The 14881-nt window shown below is 40.7% G+C and overlaps 1 protein-coding gene across 2 annotated transcripts in view; it reads left to right on the top strand.

Moving 5' to 3' along the window:
- Positions 1-14881, top strand: part of LOC129711102 (insulin receptor-like) — a 196915-nt gene that overhangs the window by 39115 nt on the left and 142919 nt on the right. The gene's annotated exons all lie outside the window — the stretch shown is intronic.

The following is a 14881-nucleotide window of genomic DNA, read 5'->3' as shown; positions in this document are numbered from 1 at the left end:
TTAACCATAAAATAAACATGACATTTGTGTTGGCAGGATTTGGATTTCACATTGAAGGTCTGTGGTATTAGAGCGTAAGAGATGCATAATATTAGTTAGCTAGAAGGAACTCATTAAATTTTATGCCATCTTAGGGCCAAGAAGTTATTTTTGACGTGGAACTCACATGGCAGGAAACAAGAAGCTACTAAAAACGAGAGAGATGAGCATTTCATCTGGCGTTTTGGCAGTTTCTGTTGGGGGGGGGGGGGGGGGGGGGGGGGAGAGAACATCCCCGCTCTTCAAATAATATCAGACAGTCTTCAACATCCACCTCTAAAAATGGAATGAGTTTCATGAATGGGTTGTATAGTATTCAGCTTTGATTGTAATTCCTCAGATAATCTGAGATAGGGCAGCATGATGACGCAGCAGTACAGTTGCTGCCTTACAGGTCCTGCCGCGCTACAGACCCGGGTTCGATCCCGACTACAGATACTGTCTTTACGCAATTTGTAAGTTCTCTTGCCCACAAGGGTTTTCTCCGAGATCTTTGGTTTCCTCCCACACTCAAAAGACAACGTGTAGGTTCATTGGCTTGGGTATGTGTACATTGTCCCTAGTGCGTGTAGGCTTGTGTTAATGTGTGGGGATCACTGGTTGGTGTGAACTCGGTAGGCTGAAGGGCCTATTTCCATGCAGTATCTCTAAACTAAACTAGTCAATTAGTTGATGCCTACATGTAACAGTGTCTGGAGTAATAATTAGTCAATAACATTGATGCATTGACAATTGTTAGGCACACAGCATCTTCAACAAGAGAGTTGACTGCACCCTTGACATTTGGGGATGTTACAATGACTCTGTCCCACCCTTTCAACATTCTGAGACTACCACTGACTAGAAACTAGTGGTCAATTGCATAAATGTTATGGCTGTGAAGATGAAGGTAAGCTGGTCATTTTATGGCTGTTCCACAAGATGTGCCACATTACATATGGGGGTTTCTGTAAATAATGGAACCAACCTGTGACATGGGTGGTCAAATTTAAAAGCTATTAAATCCTAATGAAATACCACAGGATTAAAGCTGGGCCTACCGGTGATCCTTTTGAGATAATTTGCGATCAAAATCAACCAAATTTTAATACTTTCAAAGTTTGAAAATAAAATAAGAAAAAAAAATATTCATAAGATATATGGGACACTTACTGATTTCTAAGCTCCATTACAAAATGTCAGCACCTAACCCACCACGATGCCCGTAGTTCACGCCAGGGTCATTATAATCGTGTTGTTTGCATTTTTAAAAAAAATTTGAGCTGTGCAAAAAAAAAAACCCATTATAGTGCTAGCGTTATAGCGTTGACAACCTTAGACAATGGGAGGGACTACAGAATGAGACATCGCTAAAATAGGTGAGCAAACTAGATTTTTATTTCATGATTTTAAGTTCCATTCATTATTAAGTATTTCAATGGAAAGCTGAAACACAAAATATAAACAATATAAAAATGATTACTCTGCTTTTAAATCACACATTTCACACGTGACCAAATGGACACTGCTACTCACGTTCTTCAAAAACCTGGGGCATCAGAAAACCATCTTATTGGATGATAAATTATAAAAATCATAAGCATAATCAGAATCTGGCCAATATAGAGTTATTTAATTGCAAAATTAATGTAATCTTTCCAGTATAAATTAGCCTAAGGGTTTGATGAAATCATGCTTGAAAAAAAAGGCAAGAAAACACAGGGACATATCTGATTTTTCTTTGTGAAAAAAGATTTATTAATTTTTGCTTCATCTCATTATTTTAACTGTACACCATGATCTATGCAATTTAAAATACAGGATATGAAACAATGGAATATTACAATTAAAAACAAAAAAACAAACAGGAAAATAACCTGGATGTTTGGAGACCTTCTGCTTCACTACCGAGTGCTGTATTTACACAAACACCCATGTCCAAGTTCTCAACCTCTACAATCAACAGGTTTGAATCCAGTAGGTCCATTAGCACATCACAATCCCCAGGTTCATCTCCAATTCACACCCCATTCCTGACTTTGATATGGACTGCCATCTTTAAAAATTGTGGATGGGTATTGGAAATTTTTATCTGAAATCACTAAACAGGCCCTTCGGCCCACCACGTCCGTTCCCACCAGCGATCACCCCTGTACACTAGCACTGTCCTACGTACTTGGGACAATTTAACATTTTTACCAAAGCCAATTACCCTACAAACCTGTCGTTTGAGAGTGGAAGGAAACTGGAGCACCTGTGATGTTGGCTCGAAGGGCCGAATGGCCAACTCCTGCACCTATTCTCTATTGTCTAAAACCCATGCAGTCACATGGAGAACGTACAAACTCCATATAGACAGCACCCTTAGTCAGGATCGAACCTGGGTCTCTGGTGCTGTAAGGCAGTAAAGCCCCTGTCCCACTTTCCCGAGTTACTCATGAATTCTCCCGAGTTTTCCCCTTGATTCAAACTCGGAGATGCCAGCCGTAGGTACTCGGAGCTATTTTTTTTACTCGTGGACATTTTTCAACATGTTGAAGAAAACGTCCCGACTTACCTGATGCCCCGAGTACCTACAGCTGGCATTACGAGCCGCTACGAAATATCTACGGACTCCTACAGACTCGTTACGGACATTCTCCAAGTTTGAATCAAGGGGAAAACTCGGGAGAATTTGTGAGTAACTCGGGAAAGTCGGACAGGGGCTTAACTCTGCCACTGTGCTGCCCCAAGTCGCAACACTGTTTGACTCTGGTTAGACTGCTACTAACTGAGAAAGCAGACTGTTGGTTGCAATGATATGAAAGAAGCATTGCTGATTAAGTGTGCAACGCTGCTATTGGCTTTGAAATTGAATCCTTAGCTGCAGAGAAGTAGCAGCACTGCACACGGCTTAATCAGGGTCCTGATCTCAGCAGCAGGAGGCCCCTAAACTGTGTACCAACTGTGGCAGGCAGCAGTGACAACTAAAACACTAAAAAGCGCTTGTTAAAAGTTTCGTATGTCCATTGCCAATTTCCTGGGCATTTTATAAACATTGTTTTAAAAATAGAGATCTTTCACAAACTTACTGCATTCCATGTTGTGGCTGCTCTCAAGCCTATAAAAAGTGGCATCTCCAGGGAACGGAGCCCTTGGGACGAGGTAGGAAGAGATTATGCAGAAAGTCTCGCGAATGTCAGCCTGCAATAATTTATTTTTGTTGCTATTCGGGCACTCAAGTTTAAAAAAAAAAAAAAAAAAAAAAAAAAGTTGTTGATGTAATATTTGTGGAGGTGGAAAGCTGGAACTGGCTGCCTCTTGCGTATCATGTGGCACTTGCAGTGTTTGGATGAGTGGGAAGAGGAGGTGGAGATGGAAAAGAAAGCCCCCACCCCTATTTGGAAGCAGTTTTGTTTGTAACACTTTAGCCGTGATTGTAATCTGTTATTCTGTCAACAGTGCACGTGATTTTTTGCGTATTTTTCAGTTGGTGAGGATACGCCATATAATTATGTGTGTAACTGATGGGCTAAATTGTTTTAAGCCACGTATATAGCTTGTATAGCATATGATGCAAAGATCCATGGGGACAGGAAGGCCGTCTCAACATAGGAAATTAAAGGCAGATTATCCATGTGCTGTCAATTACTATAGTGTTGCTTTATTTGATATTGGTAGAATTAAACGAGTAAATACTTATAATAATACCACACTAATAGCTTCAGAATAATTTCAGTTCTGTTCAGGGTGGAGATTAGTCATGGAGGAGAAAACTTGCACATTTAAAAAATCTCACTGAAATCCCTAGAGTTCCAGTCTTTGGAGCTGTGTGTCCCTTCCCACAGCCTCAGGATCCCATCCTCCTCGTGAACTGTAACCATTGGGAAACAGACAAGGTGGCCAAGAGTGTAAGGTGATGTACTGCTCATCCGTTGTGCATTGAACGTGAGCATTCGAAACCCATCCTCCTTCTGAACTGTAACCATCCCTCTCTCTGTCCCACTAGTTTCACCGTACATCTGATTGATTTTTACTGATTGTATGCCTCGTTGTCACCTTTCCTTCAGCTAACAAAGAACCGATGTACATTTCCTGATCACCATCTGCTATGATCTGTCATTTTCACACCTTACCCTTTCATATCTAGACGCGCTCTCCCCTGACTCTCCCCTTTCACCCATTCCTTCTCTCCGGAGATGCTGCATGTCCCCGCTAAGTTGCTCTGGCATTTTGTGTCTATCTTAGGTGTAAACCAGCATCTGCACTTTCTTCCTATATCCATCCCATTGCAGTTCATTGTTTTGAGATGTAGCTTGAATGTCCTGCATCATCTGTGTGTGTCGAACACAATGGCCCACCTGTTTAATTTGTGATGCATTTCGAGAGCTTTGGAGGAAGCGATCCCAGACTCAGCAATGCACATATTTGGGGGTGGATGAGAAAGGAATGTGGCAAGCAAATTCCTCTGAAGGCCCAGGTGGGCTGAGATCTTTAGATCCTGGCTTCATGTTGGGTTTGTTTCCTGTGCATGACTGAATAATGGGAGCTCTCATTCTATCGCGTGTGTGTGTCAGAAATAGATCAGGGCCTGACTCTGGAGTTACACCACCTCTTGCTATCACATGGTTGCTGCTTGCCATGCTACAACTATAATTATTTAACGTAGTGGCTCTCAGCACTGTGTGCATAATTCCCCCGGGCTCGACACCAAGTATTACAGATAATTTAATTAGAAAATCCACAGGGAAAGTAAAAAAAAAAACTATGCAGTGCTCTGCAAACTTGCTCCCAAGTTTGGTTACAATATGTTCTAGGTGAATGCAGTCCCTGCTTCTGATCTTGAGCACAGTTCATCCTGTATTTTTTTTTTTGTTAAACATTTTTATTTATTCACTATTCTTAAAGTCCCCAAGGAGAGAAATCTTTAATAAATAATTAAGATGGTCAATTTACTAAGATTCCAATGTGTTATTACTAGGTTTGCAACTTGGCTGCAGCTGGTTGAGATCTTGTAAATTTTGATGATCTTTGAAGCACCAGCATCTAGTTTTGATTAGGGTTTAGTTCACGTCGGGTGTCTTTGTTCATTAGACATTGGGATCTTATCGCTGTTACTGTTCTTCCACAGCTATATTTTAAGGTGAAGGTGGTCATAGTAGTGAGTGTGGAATTCTCTGCCTCAGAGGGCGGTGGAGGCAGGTTCTCTGGATGCTTTCAAGAGAGAGCAAGATAGGGCTCTTAAAAATAGCGGAGTCAGGGGATATGGGGAGAAGGCAGGAACGGGGTACTGATTGGGGATGATCAACCATGATCACATTGAATGGCGGTGCTGGCTCAAAGGGCCGAATGGCCTCTTCCTGCAGCTATTATCCATTGTCTATTTGTTCATAACACTCACTGTTGCAGAGTAATAATTCTCCAGGTGTAGGATATTGTTGGTTCACAGCTGTTGGTGACAAACCATGAAAATTACCAATAAAATGTCTGAAGAAGGGTCCTGACCTGAAACGTTACCAATCCATGCTCTCTACAGATGAAGCTTGACCACCTGATTTACACCAGCACTTTATGTCTTTTTTTTGTAAACCAGCGTCTGCAGTTCCCTCGTTTATCCAATAAAATGTCTGTCACTGGTCAACGGAACACTGCAGAGAAATGAAAGAAATTATTTTAATTTTTATGTCTTATTTTGCGCAGGAGAAACGTTGTGCTTTGAAATGCAGTAGTTATATAAGCAAATTGACAGTCATTTTATTTACAGTTGTACTGAAGAATAATTACTACTGCTTGCTTAATATCTTTCGTAATATTAAGCATGTGGATGGATTGAATGACCAACTGGTCTATTTTTGGTAACAGTAGCCATGGGGAGAATGTAAGTTGGTTCACAAGGGCAGCTCCAATTCACCCTTCCCTCTCCCTGTGGCTTATCTTCCCCCCCCATCTCGCTCCCCGCCATCCCGACATCTCGCGCGCACATACACACACGCAATTTCTCTTTGATTGGAATTTTTAATGCCACCAACTGAAGCCAGGATGTAATGGAGTAACATTAACCTGGGTGACAGTACAGTGTTTACCTTCAAATTACAGGAGTGGGGTGGGTACAAGGAATATACTGGCCTTAGACAGAACACAGCATAGATTTTCCAGAAAACTGACGTCCAAGGATTATAATGCAGGGAGAGATGACACACAAGGGTGGTATTTAATGGTGTAGATGAAAGGGTGTATGATTGAAAAATATAAGTTAAGACGAGGTTAGAGAAAAGTTTTTCTACCAATTACAGGATCAGCCACAAAATTATTTATTTCTATTCCCATGCTTCTTCTTCTTTCGTTTGGCGCACACAGCCTAAAGTTGTTGGACAACTTGTTCTATTTGATCTTCCGTTTGTGCACGTCGGGTTGATTGTATTAGTCGAAACAGTGCGGGCCACGTGAAGGTTGCAATCTTCCACCCCATTCCCATGTTTAATCCGACAGAATACTAATTTAGACACAAAATGCTGGAGTAACTCAGTGACCCAGGCTGCATCTCTGGGTGGATAGTTGCCCTTTTTCGAGTCAGGGCCATTCTTATTGCCGGTCTGATTGCTGGTGGAAGCGGGGAAAAATGCTAAAGTCGGCTGTAGACACAAGGAACTACAGATGCTGGTTTACAAAAAAAAAAACACACAGAGTACCAGAGCTACTCAGCAGGTCAGGCAGCATATCTGGAGAACATGGATAGGTGATGTTTTGGGCCGGGACCCTTCAGACTAAGTTAAGTTTATAGGTGCTAGAATTTAGTTAATTTTTAAATGTGATTCTGGATTAAATCACTTGAGTCTTTTGATGGGAAACTAAAAATAAGCTTTCTTTGGTCTCTGCTTTACATACAGCCATAGAGTCAGTAAGGGTAGCTCGATCCATTTAAATTAAATCTGCTTGAGGTGAACCACACTCTAAACAGCATGTTGGATTACATTAAAACACAACATAGCAATTCAAGTTTCAACAGAGAAACAATGTTCCAAAGCAGTGGTTGTTGAAGGAATGTTCAAAAGAAAGTGCTTTTAAAACCTTTGCTTTGAAGCGTGTTGCATAATAAGTTCTATCAACAGCGATGATAATAATAATAATAATACATTTTATTTATTGGGCGCCTTTCAGACATCTCAAGGACACCTTACATAGGTTAACAGAAAATATAAACATATAATCAGAATAAAATAAATAATAAAGACATCACAGAAACAGAAATTAAAAACAGAATTCAGTCCAAAAACAAAAATCAAAAACACAATGTGAAGAGAGAGCAGCGGCAGCTAAAGCGCACCAGCGTCCACTCTCCCTTCACGGCAGCCATCTTGGTCAAAGACTAACAGGATTACCTTACACACAAAAAATCATCCCCCTACAATGGACACCACTGTGGGGGAAGGCACAATGTTCAGTCCCTATCCCAAGTTCACCCCAAAGTCAGGCCTATTGAGGCCACTGCAATTGCCTCTACGGAGGCCCGATGTTCCTGGCCGTTCTCACCGGGTGGTCTTGCGTCAGGAGAGTCCTCTCAGCGGCTGGGCCACCTGGAACGGCCACTATCTAGCTGGAGACCGCGGCTTCCGAAGCCGACAAGGCCATGCCGGTTTGGAGCTCCCAGGCACCCGATGTTGAAGTCGGCGCCGCCCGCTCCAGCCGTTCCCCAAGATGGCTAGCAGCCGTTCCCCAAGATGGCTCCTCCTCGAGTTTTGAAGCGTGTTGCATAATAAGTTCTATCGACAGCGATGGGATGTTTGCGTCCACAATTTACAGGAGCTAATACTTTTTTTTCTGGAATTCGTGCATACAAAGATAAATCAACTTCCAGTTTAGGGTGTATATTTATGAGAGCTGAATTATTATATTTCATCTATCTCTATTGAACTAGAAATTCTGACGTTCTGTGGACTGTAACTGAACAATCAAGTTACTGATAATCCAGAAACAGGGGGCTATTGATCTTAAGCCATAAATTCAAAACTTGCCAGGTTGAGGTCTTTGAATTCATTGAATTAAATATATTTGGAATAAAAGTGAAATATCAAAAGTGATAACTATCATGTTCAAGAAGGAACTGCAGATGCTGGAAAATCGAAGGTAGACAAAAATGCTGGAGAAACTCGTGGCACCGATCTCCGAATGAGCTATTTCATTATTTTGGGATTCTACTTTCCCTTGGCCTTGTAATACACTGTCAAACAGAACAGCTTCAGATTTGTAATCCTGGCATGGCTCTTTATAGTTCAGTAAGAATTGTTTGAAGACTTTCTTTACCTCTGCCAGAAATTAATAATTATATGTTGCAAATAACTTGAGGAAGATTTACTCTTGTTAAGTGACGTTGCATTTCATGCTGGCCTTGATTATTGGGGACCTTCACACTTTCCTGCGCCTCCCCACTCTTCCACACCCTTTCTTACAATTCCTTTGAAGAAAGGAGTTTTTGGGAAGTTGTGTAATTTAAGAGTAGGAGACAGTTTGTAAAGCCTTGAGTGATGCTCTGACTTGAAAGAAGGCACTTTTTATGGAAATAAGATATATTAAATAAAGGTGGTTTGCATTTACTCGGTATGTTTCCTTTACCTCATGAAAATCAAAAAAAATTTCAGTTCATGAAATATATTTGCTGCTCTGACTCGGGAAATACTATCGTGATATAGGGAAAATGGTGGACAATTTGTCCCCTCAAACTGCAATGTAAAGAGAACAAGAAGCAATGTAAAGAGAACAAGAAGCCCATTCCTTCTCTCCAGAGATGCTGCTGTCCCGCTGAGTTACGCCAGCATTTTGTGTCTCCATAAGATAACGTATTTTAGCAATTTTGATTGAAGTATATATAATGGCAAAATTGCCAAATAATTTTCTAAAAGTCTTTTTTTAAATAACAGAATTCGATTTTTATATCTACCTGAAAGACCTGTCAGTGTCCTTGTTTATTGCCTTAAAAACATGGTACCTTTTGAGCAATATACTTCCTTAGAAATGAGTTGGGACCCTGCTTCAGACTGGTGGAGTAGTGAGGAGAAAGCTGGACAAGAAAGATGGTGATGGTACTGCCTGAAAGTGTTGGGTGGATATAGATGAGGAAAGGGGTGATTGGCAAATGGGTAAAGTAAGTGACAAAGGCTAGAGGTGAAAAGGAGACAAAACTATCAGGTAAGAACAGGAGTGAAATATTAAATGAGAGGGAGGGATATGGGAAGGTAGAAGGTAGAATGGAAAGAGGGGGATAACAGGGAGATGTGGAACCTGGAGAAGGGAGATAAGCGGAAACAAGCAGGGTGACTGGGTTGTGAGAGATGGTGGGAGATCTGCCCCTCTGCAAAACCTTGTCTTGTTCAAATATCCTGCTCCCCCCTCCCTCCCTTCATCCTCAACCTGCCACATTTGGAGTATTGTATGTAGTTCTGCTTGCCACACTAGGGGAAGGATGTGGTAGCAATAAAGAGTGTAGAATAGATTCACCAGGATGTTGCATGGAATGGAGGGCTGTAGTAGCAAGAAGAGTTTGGATAGGCTGGGCTTATTCCAACTGGAACATATAAAAGGGGTGATCGTATAGAGGTTTATTAAATTTTGAGGGGCATAGATAGGATAGATAATATCTTTTTCACGTTCAGGGGAGTCTAGAACTGTGCAGTGCAGGTTCAAGCTGAGAGGGGTGAAATTTAAAAGATACCTGAGAGGGGATGAGCTGCCAGAGGAGGTGGTAGCAGTAGATACCATTGCAACATTTAAAAGGTATTTGGACAGGGGCTTAGATGGGAAGGGCGAAGAGGAATACTAGCCTAATGGGAATAAGCAATGATGGCAATGTGATCAGCATGAACACGATGGGCTGAAAGACCTGTTTTTATGCTGTCTGATTCCATAATTCTATTATCCCTACTTGTTTCAGTAGGATGTATAGGTTAACTATAGATTTGGCAGTGTAATAACTTGGACTTCAAGTTTAAAACCAGGGGCCAGTTCTGAGAAACTGTATTGCTTGTTTTTCTTTGTACTGCTATCCCCTGGCACGCCTGGCCAAATATGCAGTTGGACCACACAATCGTTTCATATGCAGTTTGATAAATTAGCTGGGCCACTGTTCAGATTTGTACCTTGGATAAGTAAATCATATTTGGAAATGGTGGTTATTTTGAATGCAGAAGTGATAAGGAAATAAATCGCTATTTAAATGACCGATAATTGCTTAGAATGGAATTGATCTAAAACCCAAGTCATGACTCCCTGACAATTATTTTGACTAAATTCCTACATAATTATCAAAATTCCAAGTTTATTTTTCAGGAGCGCATTATTTTGCAAAATAGCTGCAGGCTTAATCTTATCCACGGGGAGAGAAAAAAAAATAGAATGTGTGCTCCACATGTGAGTGGATCATTGCATGTGCATGCGTAAAGTCAAGATTGTAAATCGATATTATTCAAATTAAATGATGCTGCCCTTTGTTATTATTTCTTTCTACCTTCTCCCTTTTCAAATTGTTTTTCTTCCAGATAGTCCCAGTAAAAAACTATCGGTGGCACATTGGTGCAGCGGTAGAGCTGCTGCCTTACAGTGCCAGAGACCCGAGTTTGATTCTGACTATGCGTGCTGTGTACAGAGTTTATGCATTCTCCCTGTGACTGCATATGTTTTCTCCAGATGCTCTGGTTTCCTCCCATATTCCAAAGATTTGCAGGTTTGTAGGTTAATCGGCTTCTGCAAATTATCTCTAATGTGTAGGATAGACTAGTGCTGGTCGACACAGACTCAGTGGGCCGAAGGGCCTGTTTTTGCTCTGTGTCACTAAATTAAACTAAAAATAGTAAATTGTGATTATAAAACAAATTATGATTTCCATTCATTTTTGTCCTTGGTGTTTGGACAAAATGAAGTGTGTGATTGCCCACTTAATATTCCCAGGCCAACTTGACCCCGTGTGGATGAATATGGTGGAGTTGGAGATAGCTGGTTGTGGAGATGGATTCAGTATTTAGGCAGTCTAAGAAAGTTTAGGAAAGACACATAATGGTGGAGTAACATAGGTGATTAGGACCCGACCTGAAATGTCACCTATCAATGTTCTCCAGATACTTCCAAAGTAAAGGAACAAGTGACAAAAGCAGAAGTGAGAAGTCTGTGTCAATTTAGGAATTTTTGCCATGAAGCCTTGATCGACATTGTCTTGAAGAGGCAATTCCATTGTAATGTGCACCCACTGCTCTTCATAACATCCAAACAAGTCCAGGGAAAACGCAGAAGAATTCTTTTTGTCATGTTGTTGGAATATGATGCAACCTACCGACTATAGAGTCAACTTTCACTACCTATAAAAAAAAATTGTAAGGGGACATTGGATAAATGACGATGAGAAACTTTGAAGGTTGCAGCCATGAGATGAGGACCAGCACAATGCTCTTTCAAAAAGACAGCACATAATAACTAGCTGATAGGCCACCTCCTGTGCTTGAGTTTCTATAATTAGACGACAATAACTGAGGATTCTTTTATTCCAGACCACTTACTGTCATTTTTTAATTACGTCGTCATTTCACTGCATAATGACCAATTATAATGACCAGGTTGTTTCACCTACTTTTAAAGAAAAAGATTGTTTCAATAAATCAATGAGCAAAAAAGGGGACAGAATGATGCATTATTTGAAGTAATGAATGACGATGTAACAATCTAAATTTATCTTTTAACATTTCTGCTTGAGTTATAGTTCTCTGTGAATCTACGATATACAAGGAATATACAGATAATTCCGCTATAGTTGTATTCCTAGGAAATGTTCCTAAGAAAGTTGTGACTCAATGGGAAAAGTGGGAGGTGGGGGGAGTAATTAGGGGCAAGATAGTTTCAGACCCGCAATAATACAGGTTTTCTTGCCCCTCAGGATTTTCAAAAACAAAGGTCTTTTTAAAAGCTTTAAATTTATTTTTGTTACTGCAAAAATACAAAAGGATGTTTGTTATGTTGGTAAGTATTTCTCCTCGAATCATCTTCCCGAAACAGATTGTCTTGTCATTACTAGATATTAGTGGATTCTTACAATGTGTAAATTGGCCAGCAGGCTTCCCATCTAACACCAGTGACTGCACTTGAGAAGTATAAAATTATCATAAAGTATATGGAGCAAACCAAGTTTCATGTAGGTATCAGTTTACCTTCTGTCCTTCCCTCACTGGGAAACTGATTGAGTTTAGGACTCGAGTATCATTTAGATTGGTGCTCCAGTGTAGTGCAAAGGAAGTACTCACTGATGTTGGGTAAACAGAGACAAAAGGCAGGAGCAACTCAGCGGGTCAGGCAGTAGCTCTGGAGAAAAGGAATAGGTAATGTTTCCGGTCGAGACAATCAGGACAGGATCTAACTCAGTGGTATTATCATGTTTGAATAGTGAACTGTCACTCAGAGTATTCATGAAGCTGAAATTTGGCTACAGTAATTTTTTTTTGAATGGAGAACATTGAGTGAGATTTTTTTTAAACATATGTTCAAACATTGGAATTTTTTTTTTCCACACTGACATAACACCCTATTCAAACTGTAGTGCTGTATCTTTATGATTGCATCAGATAAGGTGAACCATAGCCATGCATGTCTGACGGCCATGTTTGTGGCACTTTGCAGAATATCAGCTTCTCCAAACGAACATGATTTAATATTCAATGATGGGAGACTTCAGTTTGGTATTTTGGTCTGATAATGGCAATGGGTGTGCTGGAGGATTGTATGACTGTTAATGTCAAAATCGTCAAGCTGTTCAGGATGTAATGTGATATTTTCTCATGTCCTATTTATAGTTCCAATCCGATCTGGACTGTTCTGAATTGCCTGCGCAATTTGCTTTCCTGTTGACAATTAAGTTAATGTTTCATGTATTTGTGGAGCCTCTTCTCCCATTTCACAGGCTCCTGAACAGGATACATGAAAAAGCTTGTTGTTTAAAAGGGGATTATGGTTTCCCTCTTGCATTTAATCTCCTTTTTTTAGCTATTGATTTCCTACTCTACTTTTGCTTGCCATCACTATCACTCTCCCTCCACTCACAGAGGAAGTGTTCAGTGCCTTGGCCCTTACATGATGTAGCTGATATGTGGTTCTAATTGGATTAAGTACACCAAACATTATCTTGTGAAAAAGACACAAAGTGCTGGAGCAACTCAGCGGGGCAGGCAGCATCTCTGGAGAGGGTGGATAGGTGACATTTTGGGTCTAGACCCTTCTATAGACTGCCATACCTTCTTCAGAACATCACCTATCCATGATCCCACTGAGTTACTCCAGCATTTTCTATATTTGGCTTAAACCACCATCTGCAGTTCCTTCCTACGCATCACCTATCCATGTCTCCAGAGGTGTTTCCTGATGCACTAAATTACTCCATCCAGTATTTTGTAATAGGTGGTTCATGATGAAAGGTTAATCTCCTTCAAATGTGTAAGAAGGAACTGCAGATGCTGGTTTGAAACGAAGATTGGCACAAAAAGCTGGAGTAACTCAGTGGGACAGGCAGCATCTCTGGAGAGAAGGAATGGGTGATGTTTCGGGTCGAGACCCTTCTTCAGACTCCGAATCGGAAGAAGAGTCTCGACCCGAAACGTCACCCATCCCTTCTCGCCAGGGATGCTGCCTGTCCCACTAAGTTACTCCTGCTTTTTGTGTCAATTTCCTTCAAATGTTCGCTTTGTATTTTGACCAGCATTTTCTTGAAATGTTAACTATTGTAGCACACCTCCCCTCCAGCCCCTACTGCCTATTTATCCATCAGAAGGTTGCTTGGCAGAAGGCTAATTTGCCTTGTGGCATTTTTAAATCTCGTTAAACACTCCCACAAAATGACCTGGGGTTGGTTGACATGATGCAGGAATTGCGAGACTAATTGCTTGTCCCTGACCGTTGCACTGCCTTGAGCAGCTAGCTCTGCAGTTTGTTTATCCAGATTGCAACTTTAAGGTAGTCCAAGAGTATGCTTTAATGCAAATTTCTGCTAGCTAGGAAAATAATTTGTTACATTTGCTGTGCAGGAAATGTGTTTGGCTGGATGACGTATCGGGTGGAGACCCTTCTTCAGACTGATTGGTCTCAGTATGAAGAAGGGTCTCGACCCAAAACGTTGGCAATTCCTTCTCTCCATAGTTGCTGCCTCACCCGCTGAGTTTCTCCAGCATTTTATGTCTACCTTCGAGAGAAAAGAATTGATAGTTAAATATTGCAGGCTAGAATGTGTTAATAATGAAATGGAGGAGATTGTGATGAAGTTATTGTTCGACGCAACAATACAAGGAATATTATTGACACACAATCCATGTTTTGATCATGAATGGCAAAGGATAATTTGTGTTATTAGGGATATAGTCCATTTCAACAAGAAGTGGGGATGAAATGAAATGTACGCTCGTATGAAGGGAGTAAAAGTTAAAAACATCAGTGGGGATGGGGTATTGAACTATCCCTGAATAAACTGGCATGGCGATAGAATGACTGATGAACAGGGAAATAACAGCAAGTAGTTTTTACTGCTCGCAAGATTAGAATCAAGATAATATGATAAAAAGCTAATAATAAAGAAAATGACTTGAGGCCCAGGCATGGGAAATGAATGTCAGCAGATTGCACTTGTATAGAGGCTGTCATAACCTGAGACCATCTCAACAAGCTATTTCATCACCGATGCCTTTCTTTGCTGATGATAGCTTGCAAGTTTTTTTTTCCTTATAGTTTTGCCATGAATCTTTCTTGCCCATAGGGCGGGTTGTTTGAGGATATTTTGTCTTGCGGAAGATTGAGTGCAAGGCTCATTTTCCAATATGCTTCAGTCAATTTGTTGACAATAAATTTGAGCTCAGCGTGTGCATGTGTG

Source organism: Leucoraja erinacea, chromosome 29 (assembly GCF_028641065.1).
Source record: "Leucoraja erinacea ecotype New England chromosome 29, Leri_hhj_1, whole genome shotgun sequence".
In the NCBI taxonomy this organism is placed as follows: domain Eukaryota; kingdom Metazoa; phylum Chordata; class Chondrichthyes; order Rajiformes; family Rajidae; genus Leucoraja; species Leucoraja erinaceus.
Note: the sequence above shows the minus strand (reverse complement) of the source record. Positions and strands in the feature narration are given on the sequence as shown.